The sequence below is a fragment of the Furipterus horrens genome, unplaced genomic scaffold (genome assembly GCF_987537825.1).
Source record: "Furipterus horrens unplaced genomic scaffold, mFurHor1.1.pri manual_scaffold_13, whole genome shotgun sequence".
Classification (NCBI taxonomy): domain Eukaryota; kingdom Metazoa; phylum Chordata; class Mammalia; order Chiroptera; family Furipteridae; genus Furipterus; species Furipterus horrens.
Genome location: NW_028327183.1, coordinates 30,718,465 through 30,740,152, shown reverse-complemented (window position 1 = coordinate 30,740,152; position 21,688 = coordinate 30,718,465). Strand labels below are relative to the sequence as shown.

The window sequence follows — 21,688 nt, the reverse complement described above, 5'->3', positions numbered from 1 at the left end:
TGTACCTGCCATACATAGAATCCATGTAAGTGCCACGCATGCACTTAGTTCTCCTGACGGTCAGGGTAAACAGTGTCTCCTGCTGCTGACCCTACAAGCTCAGACCAGCCTCCAGAGCTGTCCTCCATTGTCAGCATCGCTCTTTACCTCGTCCCCAGCCAGTGCGCTGTTGTCTCCATTCTGAGCCTGAACTGGGTTGGCAGGTCTTCTCTCCCATTTCCATTTCAGAGTGTTGCCTGGCGGGAGAGGGAGGTAAAGCAGAAATACTGAGACCTTTCAAGAGCGGGGTAAAAGTGTAAAAAAGTTCCTGGGTCCGTGGCCCTGCCAAGTGACAATTTAGTTTCAAACGGCGAATTTGGTGCGCTGACCTGCGTGGCTCGTTGCACTGAGCATTGATCCTGCAAGCGACAGTTTCACCCGTGTGATTCCCGGTCAGGGCACCTGCCTGGGTCGCAGGCTGGTCCCCGTCTGGGGCCCTGTGCAAGCGGTCTTTGCCTCTCTCACACATCGGTTTCTCTCCCTGTCTTCCTCTCTGTCTCTCTTCCCAGCTCTTCCCTTGTACAATAGTGAATGAGTTGATCTTATTAAAATAATCAGTTGAGCGCGGTACAGGCACTTTGGAAAACGACAAGCACAGCACCAGCAAGCACAGGTTTTGGCGACGCTCGATGTCTCAGGAAACGATGTTCAGGATTTGGAAGCAGGGGAAACGCATCCTCAACCCTCAGGCAGCTTTCATTCCAAGAGACGTTGTGAGAACCTAAAATCCTAGAAAGCCGCACATGCGCTCACATGCTTCAGACGGTGTCTACGATTTGAGGGAGTCCATGAAGCACCCAAAGCCTGCCCCTCAAGTCCAGGGAAGGAACTCTCGTCCACATATCCACGTTTTCAGCCTGTGTTTCACTCTTGAGTCAGACATTTCACTACCGCTCAGGTACCCTATGAATGAAATGTCACCCACACAGGAAGACTTAAGTGGAAAGGTCTCCAGTTGAAGACAGAACAGAATGTTCCCTGTGCAGGTGGGGAGGGCAGATGCAGAAAAGGTACCGACCAACCCGTTACGCCGCAGGGTCAGCGGATGCTGTTTCTGAACCACCTGCCAGCCTCACAGCTCTCCTGTTTTCCTGGGCACGGAACCCTTTACTTCCTTTTGTTTATCCTCCCTCCCTCCCTCCCTTGCTTTCTTATTGTGGTGAAATAACATACTCAGTTTACCGTTTTAACCACAACAGAGGTTAAATTCGCGGGTATCGAACGCATGCACCTTGTGCTACAGTCACCGCCGTCCGTCCGCAGAACTTTGTCGTCTTCCCAAACTGAGACTCTGCACCCAACAAAGATGAACTTCTATCCGTCTCCCCCGGTCCTGGTAGCCAGCCACCCTTGCGCCTCCTGTCCGTAGGAGCTTGACTACTGTAGGGAACCCGTATCGGTGGAATCCTATAGTGTCTGTACATTTATTTCAGGCTTATTTTGTCAGCGTAAGGTTTCAAGGTTCATGCATGTTGTTGCATGCGCCAGAATTTCCTTCTTTTTATAGGATGGATGATATCGATTATAGAAACCGTATCTTGTTGCTGCATCCATGGGCTGATGGACACTCGGGTTGTTTCCACCCTTGGGCCGTGAGTCGTGCTTCTGATCCATCATTTGAACACTTGGATGAGACAGTCAGGATGTACCCGAAGTTGTATTTTTTATTTGTTCACGTCCATGTTTCTAATCTGCTTGTACCAACCCTGAGTGAAGTCCCATCAGTTCTTCCAGAAAACGGTATGGCAGCTCCTCAACATTCTATGACGTAGCAATTCCAGGTCTGGGAATTTCTTGGAAGGAAATGAAAGGAGAACTTGGAAGAGCTATGTGCACCTCCCGGTTTGTTGCAGCATTATTCAGCAGAGCCGAGGTGTGGAAAGAACCTGGGTCCGTCAGTGGATGAGCGGGTACAGAAGACGTGAGATGTCCTTTTCAAGTGGCACGTTACTCAAGTAGGAGAAGGAACGGAATGCAGCCATCTGGGACAGTGGGGATAGAGGCCTCGAGGGGGTTACGTGAAGTGAAAGAAACCAGACAGAGGAAGCAAATTCTCTGCCTTCTAGCAGTTTGTTTCCTTTTCGTTCTGATTTCTTTACTGTGTTGCTTAGCAAATGTTTCTTTTTCCAGAGCGTGGTTTTTGTGAAAAGTTGTAGAAGCTGGAGATCATTGGTCTGTCTTGTCAAGACATCTTTGCAAAGCCTAAATTAATATGATCCATGATTAACTTTGTTCTAAGTCCAGACAGCATGAGCATCAACGATGGATAATGAAGTAATTTGTCCCCAAATTCAGTGTAATTTTTAGACACCTTAATCTTAATGTTATGATGGATGTTTTAAAGCCAGCACTGGTAGTTACAGTGCCCAAACTGGGTGGGTGGCTCTCTTCTCGCTTTTCTAGGCGTGTCTGTACCCTTACTTTTCATCCCGTCGGAGGATATTAGGTATCCACTTCTTTAGATGTGAGAAACTTGTCTGCCCTAGGAAGAAGCTCTGGGGTGCTTGCAGGGGTCCGTTCTTTTGGTTTCTGGGCCGACAGCCTGACTGGATGCGCGGATGGCGGATAGGAAGTGAGAAATGCATCCGTGAGCCTCCCGCTGAGGCCCTCAGCTAACGGGGCTGCCTGTGGGCCCGCTCCCCACTCCAGCCCAGCATCCGGCTCCAGCCCTGTGGTGGTCTTTCCTTCAGTTTTCTCTCCATGTGTTGCCCCTCTCCCAGCCTCCCAGTCCCCCAGCCCGCCATTTCTGTCCTTTGCTCTGTTACTTTGTAGAGTCGTGAGCAACGCTCCGTGAGTGCACCAAGTGTCCCGAGCCCCAAATGCCTCCCCAGCCAGCCTTTCCTCTGTGCCCCTTTGGAGGGGGCTGCGAAGGCTCCTGTTAAGGCTGATGTCGCCCAGGAGCAGCGGGGTCACAGGGAGCAGCCTGCTCACTCACCCCCTTGTTGGGTGTGGCGTGCATCATTAGCACCCAGGACTGGGGATGAAAGAACAGAGTAAGAAAGTCGTGGCGACCCCGTTCTCTTGGGCCCGAAGTTGACCTGTTCACCTCTCTGAAAAGGACCATCGTTCCCCTTAAGCCCGTCTCGGAAGATTGTGGTTATTACTTGCTTTAGCGCTTCCTACCCTGTTGTCAATTGAAAGCGGAGCAGGTGATGTCCTCTTACCAAGTACCTCCCCCAGGAACTGAGGTCCGCGCTCCTCCATGGAAACATGTGTGGTTGGGGACGGAGAAGTAGGCAGGCAGGGCGGTGGGGCTTCGCTGTGGGCCAGGCTGCTGACTGGGCGCTGAAGCACTCCGGCTTTCTTCCCGGTCTGGGGGCTAGTTGGTGCCTTTATGTATTCAGTCATTTCCGTGGGTCTGTTCCTCTGAGACTCCCCTTGTGAGGTGCCCCTCCTTCACGTGGCTGCGCCACCAGCACAGGTAGAGCGTGGCGTTCCTGCAGAGCAGCTGACTGTGTGGGGAGATACGTTCAGTCCCTATAGCTGGGCCGATTTCATTGTCTTGTTGCTTCCGCATCGCACCAGAGACTCTCCACGCTGTGATCACATGGCCATTTTGGAGTGCTGTATTGGCTAGTGTTTCTGGGTTGGGATTTGGTGACATTTGGGGCGATTTCCTGTCAAACGACTCTAAGTTCTTCATGGGCCTTCCACGTCCATGCGCCATTCTGGGTGGCTCAGCTGTGCGCTCCAAGCTCTTGCCCCCTCCTGTCTGCCTCAGGGAACCTCAGGCTGTTGTCGGGACCCGTCTGCCCTGCCACATTTCCTCTGCAGTTCTTCCAACTCCTAGCATCCCCTCCCCCTGCTCCTGTGGTCCTTGGGCTTCACCCTTGCCCTCAGAATGATTCTCATGCTGGCTGCTGCCTCCGGCGCGGCTGTCCCCCCTGACTGCGGGTCCCACCGCAAGGCCGATCTGCTCAGGATCTTCCGATCCTCCTGCCTTGTGCACGTCCAGACTTTAGTTTCTTGTCTTGCCCCTGCTTCACATCTCACCAACCCAGGAGACGTGTGTCCCTCCAGAGGAAGTGAGTTGGGGAGGCTCGAGTGGTCATCTCTCCTGGAAATGTAACCCTTGCTGTCCTCTCGTCTCATGGGCGAGAACAACGCTTCTGTGATTCCTCTAAAGCCCAGAATTTCAGGGGCAGGAAGCTGGTGCTCCGCCGGTGCCCTCCCCGCCTTTATCCTGTGGGAGCCCGCGTGGTCCTGGCTGTACCCTCAGTTCCTCTGTTATTTGTCCATAGCTCAGTGTGTTAAATCTCTTTAGAGTTAGAACCAAGCTCGCTACACCAGTCCCTGTGTACACACACTCAAGAAAAGTTGTGTGACTCTTAGGGACGACCAGCTGGCTTTTATGAGTAATATGACCAGTTCTTCTCTTTGATAACTGCTTTTTGAGTGTTGTGAGGCTATTTGATGATGTCATCTTAGAGCAGCATGGAGATGGTTGTCATCCGTGGCCGGTGTGGCTCAATGGATTGAACATCGGCCTGCAAACTGAAGGGTCGCCAGTGCGATTCCCAGCCAGAGCACATGCGTGTGTTGCAGGCCAGGTCCCCAGTTGGGGGCATGTGAGAGGCAACCAATCAATGTTTCTCTCTCACATCCCTGTCTCCCTCCTTCCCCTCCCTCTGAAAGTAAATAAATAAAATCTTCAAAAAGGAAAAAAGAGTGCGAGCACTCCAAATAGCATCGTAGAGGGAGGCAGGTGCTCACGTGTCCCAGGCATTACAGGCTGTGACCCCCAGAGGACAGCATACGTGGTCAATAAGGCCCCTGCAGAGCACGTCTTGGCTGTGAGTGTAGGGGGTCGGGCAGGTAGCTGGTGTTTGTGCACGCAGACCCAGGGAAAAGCCGTGAGATAGGAAAATCTACCTCTGTAAGGGAGAGCAGGGAGCAGACTGAAGCAGAGGCTGGCCAAACTTACATATGAGGTACGTCTGGGGCAGCTGAAGAATGAAATGGATCCCCACACCACTTGGCAAGCACCAAAGAATGACATAGGAAAGAGGGGTGAAAGTCACAGGTACTAGTACATGAGTGCAGCCAGGTATAGGTAATTACATGTTTGGCCCGGGTGGGACAAGCACCTGTTCTGGGAACCAGTACACAGCAGGAGACTATGGAGGATGCCGATTTAAATCTAAATGAAGATCATTTCTGATCAACCAGTCTCTGAGAGGTGTTTGCAGAAATGAGCCTCCATTCTGGCTCAGGTCCAACCTGTGGGACAGACACAGTCACGTCAAAGAACAATCTTCTCCGTAGGTGGGTAGGGACTTCTGGGGAGCAGGAACTGGTGTGGTCAGGGGTAGGTCAGGATGTGAGCAACAGACTGGGGACAAGGGCCATGACGAGGTGAACACACACACGTGCGTGCGGGGATGTGGGCAGACAAAGGAGGCTATCTGGAGGTTTCTTTTGACTGGTTATTCTTGACCCCTTGAAAACGGTTGGGAAATTCAGAGAATAATTTATATTATCTTCATTTGGTATCCTAAAGTGTTTAATCTGCCCCCAACGAAAGCAGGTTTCACAATGCAGGAGCATATTTTTGTGAGTTTGCTTTTGAAGGCAACTCACCCTTATTCCCTGGCATAGGTGGGAGCGTGAGCCAGCCTTGATTCAGAAGCGAAGGGTCTGAGTTAGGAGCTGGCAGACATCCTGCATACTCAACAGCAGAACGAGCACAAGCAGAGGAAAACACTAGGCATACATTATACAAGCTGGATATCTTAGTCGGGGCACAAGGGTTCCCAAAAGAGCCACTCTAAATGCCCACAGGCTGCGCCCTCTGCTGTGAGCTCCATGGATCCATGACAGGGACAGGAAGAGAGTGTCCCAAGATTGCCCTCCCTCATGAGTTTCTGGTGTGAATCTGTTGATTAAAATGAAGATCTAGCACATTTTCTTTCCAGCCAGGCCTCTCATTTTTGACAAGTGCTTGCCTCCCAAGGTACCAGGGATTGAGTGCGATGGCAGAGAGGGAAAGGGTGTTGAGTCATATGAAAACTATTTATACCATCGTGAAAGTGGAACCATCCTTAGCCCTTTCCCTGCTGTGTCTGTTCAGGTGTAAACCCTCGCGTGAGGTCAGGACGTTTCGTGAAAATTCCTCCCGGTTACGAGCACATGAGGTACAGAGATGCGTACACCTGCCGTATGTACCTCCTGCTGCTTTGGCTTTGGCAGGGCAGCATGGTGAGAAGCTGCATGGGGAGGGACCTCTGACTCACGGCACGCGGACGCTTTGGTCCTAAGAGCCAGCTGCCCTTGGCTTGTGCTGTCTTTTCACCTTTCCGCTCTGTTCCCTGTGGGGTGGCCGTAACCAGCGTCGTACCTGAGCGGTGGGCTGGGCCGGGCCAGGTTTCTGCAGCATCTTTTGTGTTTTGGGGTAGTACCAGCACGATCGCTCTGATGCATACCTTAGCACCTATTATTTATTAAGGCCGAGCGGAGAGAGCAGGGTCGAAGCCCTAAAGCCCTTGTATTCCAAAAGGTAGTGTAAGTGGTTTGTCCTAGGCTTCAGTAGTCACTTGCGTTTAGACAGCATATGTGAATCTGAAGAAATTGCGTACCTGTACCCACATGCACGTGAGACAAAACGCCGTTGAAAGAGTTAATTATTTAGAACCGGATTCCTCTTGATGGACATTACTTGGGCTCTGGAACTTTTCCTAAGCCATATTCCATGGTGATTAAGGCTATCTCCAGTTTTTATTAGGTTGAGCTGAGATGCAGAGTGTGAATTTCAGTTGTCAAGAAAGATGTTAAAAATATCTGCTTGCAGGGACCCGCTGCTGCTTATGACCTCAGCCCCGCTGAGTGGGCCCTGTGTCGGCATCGCCTGTGTGGACGAGACCCACTTCTGAGTCTTATAAGGGCACGGTTTCTAATAAAACCTACTCGGAACACAAGGAATAGAGTCATCTGTGGCGTTTCTCCTAAGCCCTGCCAGGCTCTGGACGTGCGGCTGACGAGCTCGCTTGTCCCATTTTACTTATAGCAGGGAACCCCCCAGGAGTCAGTGTGGAGACGCCAGGACTGGTGGGTGTGCTGGGGGCAGTGTCTGAGCGCTGTGCACAGCCCACAGTGCTTGTGTCGTCGGGCCCAGAGCTGAGCTGCCTGAGTGAAGACCAGTGGCGAGGGGGCTCGTCAGGAGTGTGTATAAGCGGTCAGGAGGAGCCGGGCCACAAGGGGGTGAGGTGGGCCAAATCTGAAGGCATGAATTGTGTTCTCCTCCAAAACCTGTTGGAAGCAGCCTCTCTAGAACATTCTGTCTTAGACGGCCCTGCTCTCGCTCTGCTTGGCAGTCAGTGAGCCACGGTGCCTTCTCCAGGCCCGTGGAAGAGAATATGACGTAGCACTTCTTAATGAGAGTTGTCGATCAATCGCCATGGCTGTGCTGACGGGAACAGCCTGGCACGGGCTTTTAAATGCAGTGGACAAGCACTTAGAGGGTCATTATGTCATACATTTGCCACGGGATTCTTCTAGAACAACAGTGTCTCTGGAACTGATAGCCAAGACCGAGAATGGAATTGTGACCCACGTGTGGGAGGGAGGCTCGGGGGCTGGGAGCTAGGAAGTGCCTGGAGTTGTGTTGGGCGTGTGTTGTGGTCGGACGTTTTCTGTAGCTTGTAAGAATGTATCGTGAGTCCAGACTTTTCACCACGCCTTCCAGGGCCTCTGGACTTTAGCCACGTGTTATGATGTCCCCCAGCTGCTGATAGCCAACAGCTTAGAAGGCACCGTTCTAACTGGAGATTGCTGTCCTCTCTAAGCTTTGGGTGTAGTTATAAAAATGGAGTAGTCATTGTGTTGTAGGAAATTAGGAAGATCCAGAAAACATAATGAAAATACGATGTGGGTAAGCATTGGCTGCATTTCTCTGTGGACATATTTAAACTGAGTGGTCTCTTGCCTCCATGAGTATGAGGAAAAAATATATAATGTGTGAAAAGAGAGCCATGGCTGGCACGGCTCAGTGGATTGAGCGCTGGCCTGTGGACCAGAGGGTGGCCCGTTCAATTTCCAGTGAGGGCACAGGCCTGGGTTGCGAGGCAGGTCCCCATCGGGCGTGCATGAGAGGCAAGCACAGATGGATGTTTCTCTCCCTCTCTTACTCCCTCCCTTCCCCTCTCTCTAAAAATAAATAAATAAAGTATTTGAGGGGAAAAAACAGTCATTTCAACCCTAATTTCAAACCTCTCTACGCCCCAGTATCCCAGTGCTCCTAAAATGTTCTGATGCAGTGCAGCTTCGAATTTCTTCTCTGTTGTTACCCAGACGTTCCAGAGAAGCGCTGTGACGATTGGTTTGCGAGGTGCCTGGGACCTTGCACTGTTTCCTCCTCCTCCGTTCACTCCGTTCCTGGAGCTACTGAGGGCCCGTGTCCCCCTGGTCTTCTCAAAGCCTCTAGGCCGTGTTCTGCTGGACCAGAAAGGATCCACAGTCTTGACCGAGTGCACGACGCTGTCCTAGAGAGAAGCAAGTCAGCATCACCTGAGGCTGCAGATTGGGACTGTCAGGAGCTTTGTGGCCTCAGATTAGTGGCTTTTGCAGTATCACTTGTGTTTCTTTTTCTCCATATCAGGCCATGTGTTATCTTACTAATCTGTGTGTGTAAGAAGGTGGAAGCATCATGGGGCGATGTGCTGTCCTTATGACATACCTACCACGTGTCCCTGTGTGCAAATTGATGGTGACTGTTGAAGTGCATTTTGAACTTGAAAATAACGACCTGTAGGGCTCTGGCTTTGAGGTTCTAACCTAGAATCCTGGCAGTGCTCCAAATTGCTCTAGTAGATAGAAGGAGTTTGGTATACAGTGAGGCTGGACAGGCCACTTTCAGCCAGTGTGCACCTCAAGGCTGTCAGGCAGGAGGAGGAAATCCCCCCTCATTCACAGGAGGGTTATTATCTTGTTGTAGTTAGAGAAGCCATGTCTCAGCTCTTGCAGCCGGGCAGGAGGGGTTCCCTCTTACTGGTGGGAGATCAGCCTTGCACTCAGGTCTCCACCTGACTGGACGAGGCCCACCCCAGTGGGGAGAGCGGTCGGCTTTACTCAGTCCGCCGGTGTAAGTGTTAACCTCAGCCAGAAGCACCTTCCCAGGCGCATGTGCAATCAATCATGTTTGGCCAAGTGTCTAGGCACCCTGTGGTCCAGTCCAGTTGGTACACGACGTTACCTACCACACAGTGCCTGCACAGAGACCCCAGACCCTACGCCTGGCAGTCAGGGCTTTATGTGAGTTGGTTGCCCATTAATTCAGTCAGCTTTCACCGAACAAGTACGTGTGCAAAGGCAGAGGAAAACTGAAGTGAAGGACATTTTCCAAAAGGTTTACTGCAGCTGGTCCTCTCTCTAGTGAGATTTCAGGTTGGCACTGGGTTTCCTTCTCTCCAGTCGTCTTCAGTGAATACGGTTGCCTTGCTTTTGAAATCAGGTGGGGAAGTGCGATGTTTTTAAAAAAAGAGAGAAGACCCAACTTAATTCTTAGTGTACAGTGCCATGACATTGTGGGCTCTGCCGCCACCTCTTAAGGACTCCCGTGCCCCCTCAGCTGTGTAAACGGACGCGAGGCTCGTCATTTCACAAAGGCGCTCAGCTCAGTCCATGTCTTGCAAGACAGCAGTTCCCTGTCATTGGAGCTGCTCACACTGAGGCTGGGTTTCCAAAGGACTCCGTTGTCTGTTTTACTATGCTTTTCAAAGACGTTTTCATTCTTAGAATTCTTTAGGAAGTTTTGTAGGTAAGCTTTGCTGAATTCCTTGTGTGCAAGGCTGTTACAAGCCTTTGTAATTTCTTCATAGTCCTGTCTTCCCCCTCCTGCCCTGTCCCCTGATGCACTGTCAAGTGAAGACTGGCTGGCTCTAAAATGAAGACCCGCTTTGTCTCTTCCTGTAGTGCTCCACCGATACAGACACATCTCGGGGTTGTGGCAGCCGGATATCGGGCCCTGTGGAGGACTGCTGAATGTGGTGGTGAGTCCGAGAGCCTCGCGTGTGAATTCTTTTCTTTTCTTTTCTTTTCTCTTCATGTGTGGTTTCTTGTGAAGTCAGGACTGCTGCCCCATGTGGATGGAACTTAGTGCCTTTTCTACCCGAGGGGCAAGTCAGCTGCTTGCTATATGTCATTGGAGCAATCACAAGGAACCTCTCATCAGTTATTTTTCGCGGCCCTAGGTGGTTCTCTGTAGAGCAGCTTCTCCCCCACCGTGAGGTGTACATGTGCCCTGAACAGGGCCTCCTGAACAGAAACGCTAGGGCCAGGCATGTGCGGTTAATACTTTGCCAGCTCCGGGTAGGCGCCTGGGCCCAGGTGTTGCTGTAGCTGATGTCCCAGTGGAAACAGTCGGGTGCCCCGGGGAGCGCTGGTGTTCTGCCCCTGCTTCCCTTCTCGCTGGCTCAGGCCAGAAGCCCGGTCCGGGAGACCGGCTGCTCGCCATGTAACAGTGGTGGGTCTGCCTCTCAGCGGCCCCGGACAGCCTCAGTGTGGCTCTTCCGAGCGTGGTCCAGACGGGCCACCTGGGGACTCTGGTTGCTCACCGAGTGGGGTTTGCACGGGGATAAGTATGGCTTTATATTCTTTGGTGGGAGCGTTCGTTAAGAAACACACTTTACATATGTTACGTTTGATATCACTGGGCAAAAGCCTTGCTATTAAAGCATTTTCTCAGGGACAACCCAACAGCTCCCAGCGTGGGCGTATGTTTTTCTTTTTAGTCGTGGGATGGGTGGGGGCTGTGGGTGAGAATTGTTTTTCATACTGGCAGTGAGTCATAAAAATGAATAAAAAGAAGCTTCTCAAAGCAGGGGAAATGGATGCCATGACTGAATAACAGCAACTGGCTCTCGTCTCAGACAGGCAGCCACAGGAGTGAGTAAGTTCTCTCCTCCCGGGGCTAGAGCTAGAAGCTGTAGATGTGGGCTCTTCCTGGGCAGGCAGGAGCGACTACAGGGTCCTCCCGACCGGGCTGTCCGTGTCCCTGCACTGAGAATGTGGGTGCATTTGTGCTGAGCGTGTGTGTGGGGACTGCGTGTCCTTTGATCTGAGTTCTGTCCCTTTCTGTCTGTCACTGGTTCAAACACACAAGAATAGCGGGAATGGTAGCATGAACTGCCAATGCCTGCCACCGGGATTCAGCAGTTACTGGTAGTGCGCCAAGTTTGTGGCCTCTGTCTCTGCCCCTTGCCGTTCTGTTCTTAGGAGGTTTCAAGCAAATCCCAGGCCTGTGTTGCTTCATGTGTTCATCCTTCAATGTGGATCTCTACAAATGTGGGTATTTCCCTACATATGCACCACGTTCTTATCACATCTTGCAAAAGTAGCGGTAATTCCTTGACATTACCTGAGACCCTGTGCATATGTAAGGTTCCCCGATAGTCTCAAAACTGCCTTTGACAGCTGGTTCGTTCCAATCGGGACCCAAAGCAGGCCCGCACGCTGTAGTTGTGTGTTTTGCTCGTGATGTCCTGTTGAAATCAGCACCCCGTTTTTTTCTCAGGTCAGTTGCCCTATTTATTGGGCATCACTTAGGAGATTATTCCGCTTCTTCCTCGTGTCGTTTAGCTACCTCCCCTTTCTAAAAGGCTTTCTTGGATTCAGGTCTAACTGCTTTTTTTGCATTTAAAGAGTTCATTTTTCAGCTGTATTGAGATATAATTGACAAAAATGTAAGATTTCTAAGGCACACTGCATGGTCCCACCATCTAGCTACCGGTAGTTAACGTATCCATCATCTCACGTTGAAGTTGTCTTCTCAGTAAATTTCAGTGATCAAATACACTGTTATTAAGTATAGTCTCATTGACTTTTAGAAATATTTATTTATTTTTAGAGAGAAGGGAAGGGAGGGAGAAGGAGAGGGAGAGAAACATCAATGTGTGGTTGCCTTTCACACGCTCCCACCTGGGGACCTGTCCCCCAACCCAGGCCTATGCCCTGACTGCGAATGGAACCGGTGACCCTTTGGTTTGCAGTCGGGCACTCAATCCACTGAGCCACAGTAGCCAGGGCTCACGTTGTTTTTCATTAGATAACGACTCTGTCATGAACAAGCACTTGATGGGCAGGGCCATGCTTGTCCCATTGTGATAGATCAGGGGTATCTTGATGTGTGTTGGCCCTGAGGTGCTCCGTGGGCCTGGAGCATGCAGACGTGGGTGGTCACTGTGAAGAGCTGCGGGTGAGGAACCTCTGCCTTGGTGCCTCAGGTAACCCTCCTGTGGACGTGCGCCCTTGTCCTTCCTACAGGTGGGACGGCTCGTTCATTATCGGTTGGATGTACCTGCCTCCCCATGGCCCTCATGTGGATGACCTACCCTCATGTGGATGACCCCATGCGATTCAAGCCCTGGTTTAGAATTGACCTGACGGAGGGGAAATCGACCCACACGGTGGAGTGCGTGTATGGCCACAGCGGGCCGCACAACGGCCACATCCAGGTGAGTGTGTGCTCGGGCTCCCTTAGGTACGGCAGCCGTGTGCGGGCGAGGGGCCAGGCCTCCTCTGTCTTCCCGGTCTTGGTGCCAGCGAGTTTGCAGCGGTGTCTGTAGCTACAAGCCCGTGTCCGTACAGAGCAGGAGAAATGGGAGGAAACGGGGCTCTACCCCCACTACTTCTGTGTGTTGTTTAGGCTGTGGTGCTGTATGTCACTCCCCAAAGAGTCACTAGTTGGACCTCTCCACTGGTTCTGCATCCAGTTAAAAGCATTTGTTCTTTCCCACCACACCATTCCTCACTGTTGTTTTTTCCATACCCCTGAGGCTACTAAATGATAGCGCCTTTTTCCTGCTCTAAGAATCGCCTTGGAAACACGTAAGCACCTGTCTCCTGGATGCACTGCTCCTCTGAGAAGGAGGTGCACGGTCAGGGTGGTGCCGAGCTCCTCTCTCTGGACTGGTCCCAATTTGTAGGGATGCTGGGCTTCTGTCGATGAGCGGGGTGCACCCAGCAAGAGGGGCTTATTGTCTGGTGGAGATGCCATGAGTGATTTGTTCCCCTCGCTCCTGTGTCGTGAATGCTCAAGATTGTGAGGAAGGACGAGTTCTCCACCAAGTGCAACCAGACGGACCACCACCGGATGTCTGGTGGGAGGCAAGAGGTGAGCCCGTACCCCTTCTGTGCACAGGGACCAGACATGAGGTTGCGTGGCTGGACGTCCTCAGCGTGCCGCCAACAAGAGGGCCCTCTCCTGCGGTTGATCCTCACGTGGCTGGCACAGAGAGTGTGTCTGAGTGACCTCACCTAGATGTGTGTGCACAGGCATAGGATTTTGTTTTCCTGCCAACCCTCAGGGCATATGACGGAAAGGAAAGAGTTTTCACCGGGTCGTTCTCCTTCACCCCTTTGTCAAGAGTGTTTGTGTGCCGTGTAGGTTTCTTGTTGGAGGTGAGTTGCAGGGAGATGAGGGGCTATTGTTCCCACAGGTGGACCCGGAGATTGAGATTTTCAGCCCCGGCCGCACAGTGGGTAAACCTGCGTGTCAGTCCCACCAGGAGTTTCCTTGTGCTTCCTTTTGTTTGCACGAGTAATTGTCCCTTATCTTTATGAGTTGTAGTGTTCTGAGGATCTGTGTCATTCTGCCATTGCAAAATATTGCCATTTCTTAAGAAGAACTTGAACTTTTCAAACACAGAAGCCTCATGACAGCTTCTTTGCATTTGTTGGGTGTGCATTTCTCAGCCATTTTTCGAGTCCCTTTAGCATCCTGCTCACGAAGGAACCAGTGAGTGGTCCCGCCCAACCCTTCACGTGGGCTAGACCCTTCATCGGTACAAGAAGCCAGCCTTGTGGAGTCATAAACTGCATCCACAGGGCTTCCCAACTCTCCGACCTGCTTGCATGCGAACTCTAGGTCCAGGATTTCTGCCAGCTCTGTGCACCTTTGAAGGCCAAGTCCAGGCTGTCTGGTGAGCAGCGGTGTGGCTCTCGGGCTGCCCAGGCTGTGTCTCCCTAGCGCAGGCGCTGCCTGGTTTGTCTTCACGGATGATGGCCAAGGCCCCGCCACCACCTTACTGCCCTGCTCCTACCTGTCCAGGTCCCCTACGCGAGGCTTCCAGACACCTGGGAGCTGCAGGGAAGAGCAGAGTTGGGGAAGCAATCACCCAGTTACTAAAACGATGCCTTATCCTCCAACACAAAGCCAGCAGACTCTGGAGGGAAAGGCGCGGGCACAGCCCCACCGGGGAGCCCTCTCCACGCCCATCTCCCAGCCTCCCTCTGTGCTTCGGCATTTCTCACGTAACTGCTGTTACTCCAGAGCTATCTCCCGGTCTCCTCAGAACCGTTCCCAAGACCGAGTCTTAATTCAACACAGCATCCCGTCATCTCGGTATGATGTAATGGGATGTAAGCATGCTGCTGCGGGTGGACATGGGGTTTGTGCTTAACTGTTCGCATTTCTTCTGTTATCCTCTTGACCACGTGCTGGAGTGATGTAACCTATGGGCGCCTCAGTCCTTTTCTGTAAACTAAGACCATGTGGTTACCTGTGGACCCCAACTGACTCCTGAGAGTTGACTAGGATACCACACCAGGAGGATGCCAAGTGTTGTTCCTGCCATGCCACTGTCTGAAGTCCATGAAAAACCTTATGTGGATTTCGGATCATGCAGATCAAAGGGTCAAAGGCCTTGAAGGTGTTCCAGATTCTTGTTGCACGTTGTCGGTTTGATGGTCCTTGTGTACAGCCCACCAGGGCAGGTAAGCCCTACCTCCCATGCTCCGATTGGCTCTGGTATTGGCCTTGGTGGAGGCAAGACCATTTAGCACGTGGACTGTTGAGTTAGCTCTGATTCTGTCACTCACTAGCTGGGTGACTTTGGAAAGCTTTCTCTGCTTTTATAAGTCCCAAGCCTCTGTAGAACAAGGAAAACGTTAGCACTCATCTCCTAGGCCTTTTGTGCAGATTAAGACAGTGTTGTACAATGCTAGCACATGGTTGAGTCGGCCCCAGATATGTCTCATATGTTCTGGGCCCCTGTGTTTTTTCGTATGCATCTACACCTTCTAAGATTATTCTGTAGTAAGCATACGTATTTGGAAGTTCTTGGTTCTGAGTAATTGGGTCTGGTTGGTATAATGACTTTGACCTTTTCCTGCAAAGTAAATAAGACTGTGACTGTCGGCAAGCTGTCTGCGCTTCGGCATTTAGGTCGAGTCTGGTTATTCACCATGGCAACATTGAAATCCTTGTTTATTACATTCACTTGCTTCCATTTTTACCTGTTATTTATCTATTTGATTTATTTTGAAGGGCCTTTCCTCCGGGAGTTGAGCCTTTTCAGTGAAAGGTTTTGACTTTGGTGAAATAATTTTAAAACCGTTCTCTGGTTATTGGTTTCTGTGTTCTAAAAACCTTTGCCTGTCTTCCAGTGACAGAGAATCAGTCTCTCTCCCTCTCTGTCTCTCTCTTGCTGTCTCGTTCTTCGTCTCTCTCACTGAAGTTTGGTAGCTTCACATTCTGTTTAGGTCTGTGACCCAGCTTGAACGATTTTATGCGTATGGTGTGAGGTGGGGATTGTGGATCTTCTTCGTACGCATGTCTAGTTGTTGGGGTACCATTTGTGGAAACGACTTTTCCTTCCCCACCAGGTAGCTCTATCAGCTTTGTCGAAAACCAGCTGACCACATAAATGTGGGTCTGATGCCAAGCTCTCCGTTTAGTTCTATTAATATATTTGTTAGTTCTTATGGTCATGCCACCGTCTTGATTACTGTAGCTCTGTAGTAAGTCATAACACGAACTAGTGTTGTTCCTTGGGCTTTGTTCTTTGGCAAGACTGCGTAGGATGTTTAGGTTCTTTTCATTTCCCTATGAGTTTCAGAATGAGCTTGTTGGTTTCTCCAGAAAAGCTAGCTCGGTGGGATGATGATTGACATGGAACCTTTAGGTCAGTTTGTCGAGAGTTGCAGACTTGATGCTGAGTGTTCCAGTCTGTAGAGACCTCTGACTAGTGTGAGGCCTCTTTAGGATTCTCTCTGCGGTGTTGGGGTTTTCAGAGTGGAGGGCTTGAATATATTTTGTAATATTTATTCCCAAGTCCTGTGGTTTGTTTTATTTTTGGTTATTGTAAATTGGGTTCAAAATTTTTATTTGATAGCTTAGTGCTGCTAGTATATAAACATTCAGTTGATTTTCTATATTGACTTTGTAGTTATAGCAGTAGTTTTGTTCAGCCACCGTAGCAATTTTTGTTCTTTGCCGGACTTTGGGCAGTAACGTAGTAAAGCGGTTGACGGATTGTAGCTCTTTTGTTGTTTTGGCAAGTTGCTTTTGCTTCTGTTTATAGAGCTAATTCTAGCTAATCATTAGAAACACTATTTTGAGTTAGAAACTCCATTCTCTGGATTAGGTTAAATGTGCAGAATCAAGCAATTAAGCGCTAAATATCCTTCCCAGTGTTCAATTCCACAATGAATGAGTGAGTTTTGGGGACTTTTTGGGGACTCGGTGTTTATAAAAGCTCTCTTTTTGTGCATATACTTACTGAACCTACACCATAAGTGTGAAGGCACGTTTGAGAAAGGAAAATCCACCCACAGTCTCTTGACTCCAGCTGTACCTATCACGGTGCTGAGCAGCAACTACAGAAAGCAACTCTGGCTAAGTCAGCCAGCACAGGGTTTAGTGACCGAGTCCTGCTGTGTGTCCTGCTCTCCCAGAAGCCTGAGAACCAGGCTCAGAGGCTTGTGCAGTGTCAAGCGAGCTCAGCCTCCCGTTTCCTGGCTGGGCTCGACGTGAGGTTCATGCGGCTGTTCCCTGGAGCTGTGGGTACGGACTGTGGCCCCAGCCTCACCCGAAGGGACCCCATGTTCCTGCTGCTTCCCCTGAGGTGTGGGCTCGTGTGCTCTGGGAAGGCAGGAGCCAGAGCCCCTCATTTTTCAGTGGTGGCATGCTTCCACAGGAAGGGAGGCCAGGTGCTGGGACACCAAACACATGGCAGAGTGCTATGCTCCTGTCCGGCCCCGTCTTCATTTGTCCACCCGGGTGGGTTCCTTCATCATAGGTGTGCCCAGAGCATCACCCAGAACTACAAAAATGCTGCTTTGTCCACTCAGTATTACAGTGAGCAGCCTCCCCGGGCCCCTGTGTCATGGTGGTTGTCATGACCTGAATTCTCTTGGAAGGAGTTCCGAACGCGGCTGAGGGAAGAATGGGGGCGGACGCTGGAGGACATTTTCCACGAGCACATGCGGGAGCTCGTCCTGGTGACGTTCGTCTGCGCCAGTCAGTACGGGTGAGTGCAGCCCCGCTCTGTGGGAGCATGAGCTCAGTGCCACCCTCTCTGGCTGCTGTGAGCACGGTGCCCATGCCCACCTCCTCACTTGTCCCCCATATGTCTTCCGTCTTATTTATCGTCACCGTCTGCATCCGGATGCTCCAGCAGCCCTGGTGTGTGCGCCTAATCCTTGGGGTTGTTTTCGCACGTCCGTCCTGGAAGGCCTGCTGTCCCACCTCTCTGTCCCTGGAGCCGGTCCCTCCAGCCCCTGTTTAGCTCCTTTGCCATGTTCCCCGTGCAGTCTTGGATTGTTGTCCCAGAGTGCCAGAGCAGGAGTGGCATTCCCTTCCGGTCACTGAGTGCTCCACTGCAGCGCCCCTGGCAGGGACACGGGAGCCCCTGTTAACCGTTTGAGTGCCAACGTCGCTGTGAGCGACGCTGAAAATTTTCCCAAAAGTGCCGTCGCTCCCAGCAACTCTGTTTTCGACGGCTACGAATGTAAATAACAATGGAAGAATTCATATTTTATGTTTTGTTCTCTTTTGTTGTAGTTCAGGTTATGTATTGATATAACTTTTGCTCATGTTGATCGAGATTTCGAACTTTTATGTTTGTTCCAATTCTGACATTAATTCTGATATAATTTTTACTTACATTTTATTTTATTTTGTCTTTTAAAATAATGTATTTATTTGTTTATTTTATTTTGAGAGAGAGAGGGGAAAGGAGAAAGAGAGGGAGGGAAACATCACTGTGTGGTTGCCTCTCACTCGCGCCCCCAACTGGGGACCTGACGTGCAACCCGGGCATGTGCCCTGACTGGGAATCGAACCAGCGGCTCTTGGTTCGCAGGCCGATGCTCAGTCCACTGAGCCACAGCAGCCAGGGCTAATTTTTACTTACATTTCAAATGGTCCTTTTAATTTCATTTATCTTTGCAATAATCGTTGATACTGTGCAGCGTGCGTGATAAGGAAGCTTTTGCTAATGGACATTTTCACTGCTTCACGGTATAGAATTAGCATTCTGTTTCTAAACTGTTTTTCTCTGTTGATATCTATTGATAGAGGTCTCTAGTGTGAATGCTGCTTGTGTCCCTTTCTCTTGTACGCTATGAAGTTTTCTTTTTTCCCCCCAAATTTATGTAATATTTGGCACAGTTCTTGCTTGTTATCCATGTTGCTCTGTGTTTTTTCAAATTATACTCATAGGTTTTATCTTATGGCACATATTATACTTCAAAAGCCATATTGAAGGAAAGAATTTATTTTTTTTCTAAAATAATTGTCGTCACAAAATAATTTTAATGCAGTAAACTTTTTGCTAAATTGTGTCAAAGGACACGGCTTACAAAAGAAGGGGGTATTTACTACATGTCGTGAAATTTTCAGCCCATGAATAATGCTCTTATAGACATTTTCCATCAACTGCATTTCTGAGCAAAATAACATGGCATTTCTCCTACAAACTTTAACAGTGACGCATGGCGCTCAAAGGGTTAAGCCTCATTGGAATCAGAGAAGGTGTGAGGGTGCTGTGCACCTGTGGGTGGGGTGAGCATGGCTCGGGAACATGGGGTGCCCCTGCTCCCCACGGATGTGGCATCCTAGGTCAGCCACACGGCCTGGGCCCCGCGGTGGGGCGGGGAGGTGCGGGCTCTGCACCGCTGCAGCCCCGTGCGGCTCTGCCACGCTCTCCCGTCACCCTCCCCGCAGCAACCGCCTGACCTGCCGCCGCATCTACCTCCCGCCCAGCCACCGGGAGGACCTCATCAGGCCGGGCCTCTTCAAAGGCACCTACGGCAGCCACGGCCCGGAGAGTGTCGTGCTCAGCTTCCATGGGAAGCATGCCAGGGCCACGAAGATCACGGTAAGTCCTCGGGCCACCGGGCGGGTTCAGCCCTGCGTGGATTTGTGAGGCGGGCCTTGGAGCTGCACAACTTGGGCGGCAGGCACCCTGGCTCCTTGGTAGGGCCCAGACTAGAGCACCGCTTCCCCAGGATGTGTTTGGGAATCCAGGTCCTCAGGCCTGACCCAGACGCACCCAAGCTGGGTCTCAGTTCGTCTTTCCCACACAGAGAAAACACTGATGCCCTTGCTCCACCCTGCGGATTCTCACGTAATGGGTGGCGGGCTGGGTAAGGCTTCCACAGGCTCCCCGGGTGACCCCAAGGGCTGTGACATTGGAGATCCCTGCGGTGGCGCCAGGAAATGTCCCCCTCCAAAGTCCCCCTCCGGAAATGTCCTTTATCCTGGCTCCTTTCCTTCCCTGTCTCACTTCCGCCCTCCCTTACCAGCCCGCCTGGATTACTCCCACTAAAACCCTGGTCCTCGGCCCTTGCCTCAGGCTCTGGGATGAGGAACCATGGATAAGATAAGGCACGCTGACTGGGTCTTGAGGGTGAGGGAATGTTCCGAGGGGCAGGGCCATCTGAGCTGAGACTTGAAGATGAGTCTCATTATCCTACCAGTGAAGGGTGAGAACAGAATGTCTGGGCAGAGGCACACCGTGTGGAGGCCGCCAGGTGACAGTGCGGGGTGTGCAAGCCACGTAGGAGACTCATGCTTGGGAGGGGACGGCGATAGAAGATGGAGCTGGGGCGAGACAGTGGGGGGTTTTTAGAAGATCACAAGTGCGTCACACTTGTGTTTGGGAAAAGGCGTTATGGCCGAATCGATGGCCTGGGATGCAAGGTGCGAGTGGACAAGGGAGACCCCCTCAGAGGCTACGGCAGACAACGTGGCAGGGGAGGTGCTGTGGAGAACGTGGCGCTTGGGCCTCAGTGGCGGCAGTGGTGATTTTGTTCCAGGTATGGGGGAGGGTTTGGTCCCATCGTTCAGAAATCGGTCCAGATGTGCCCCAGGGCATTGACAGCCACCTGTCTTTAATGCAGTGGCAGCTTTGCTGCAGTGACCCCACCCATCAGGGTGCTGTGTAGTTTATGAGACCTGAGCCGCAGCATTCCCTGCCTGTGTGTGTTTTCTTGAAGCTGGCGCGAGGAGCCACAAGAGGGCGCTGTCTGCAAGTCTTTGGTCTGGCACTTCTTCAGAGGCCAGGACTGGAAGCTGCTGCTCCATGGCCCAGCTTGGCCTCGACTTTACCTGCTGTCTGCTGTGGCTGCGGACTGCTGTCTCCAGGTAACGCCCTGACCTCTGAGACCTTCTGGGCAGAATGTGTTCCAAACAGTTGTGAAGGGGTTTTGGGAAAGTTGTTCCCGTGATCCGTGGCACCTCGGTCTCCAGTCTGGTAGCACAAAGCAACATCTACCCCCCTCTTCTCTTTTTTCCTGCTACTCTCTTTATCCCTTCTCTGTGCCTTACTATTTACTGAGCAAGTACCGTGTAATACAGCTCCATCCGGGAAAACTTTCTACAGTGGCATATTCTAGATCAGTACCTTTCAGTAGAGGAGCCAAAAGGCACATGTGGCTATTGAGCACATGAAATGTGGTCACTGCACTTGAGGTTCTGAATTTTGATATTTGTACCCTTGATTTTAACTGTGAACGGCCATGTGCGTGCCCTGGGTGAGAGGCTCAGTTGCTTAGAGTGGCGTTCCTGTGTGCCTAAGTTGTGGGTCCGATCCCCCATCAGGGCGCATCCAAGAAGCAGCCGGTGAATACATAAATAGGTGGAACAACGATCCACGTTGATATCACTCATTCTCTCCCCAAGGTTAATAAAAAGAAAACTTTATTTTAATGAAATAAACAGATACCCAGCCGTGTGCGCTGAGCCGCTAACACACCGGGCAGCGAAACCACAGCCCTGTGGCTGCTGCTCTTGACCCGCCCTCCCTGCTGGCTCACATGACAGCACCATGGGACCCAACCGAGGCCTCAGGACCCTGGTCACAGTAGTAGCTCGAGACATGCTCATCAGCTTCTTGCCTTTGAAGGCTTTTTAGTGTGAGCGCGCGGACAATGGCTTCCGTGTCTGCCTCATCTTCAGCTTGAGCTCTCAGTAGGTGCCAGGTACCCTGCAGGCTCACAAGTGCTCCCCAGGTGGGGTGGCCACTCATGCGAGTGCAGGGTGGAGACCCAGGCCCCAGGAGTGTGGCAACCTGTCCGCCTCCCTTCCCACAGAGCCAGGCCAGCTCCCAGGGAGCACAGTGAGCTCGAGGCCAATCCCTGCAGGCCTTGCCTCTCCTCTGGGAAACAACGTGTCCGGTTTCCTGAGAAGAGGAGCCTGTCTGGTGGCTGTTCAGGGACCGGAGACAAGACATCATTGGAGGAAAACCATCCTTTGGAAAGAGCATGCTGGAGAACGTGAGCCGAGCTGCTGCCGCGGGTGAAAGCAGCCTCAGTGAATGAACCGCGAATGTGACTGAGAAGCACCCGGAGGAATGCCTGCTGCACCGAGCCGGAGACTCTGCTGTGAGAGAATGTCAAAGAGACCGTCCAATGCACCGAGGACTGCGTGAGC

General features: G+C 51.4%; 1 pseudogene; it reads left to right on the top strand.

Annotated features, from left to right (window-relative positions):
• Positions 1–2,597: 2,597 nt before the first annotated feature.
• LOC149994364 (F-box only protein 31-like) lies at positions 2,598–21,576 on the top strand (annotated as a pseudogene).
• Positions 21,577–21,688: the final 112 nt, after the last annotated feature.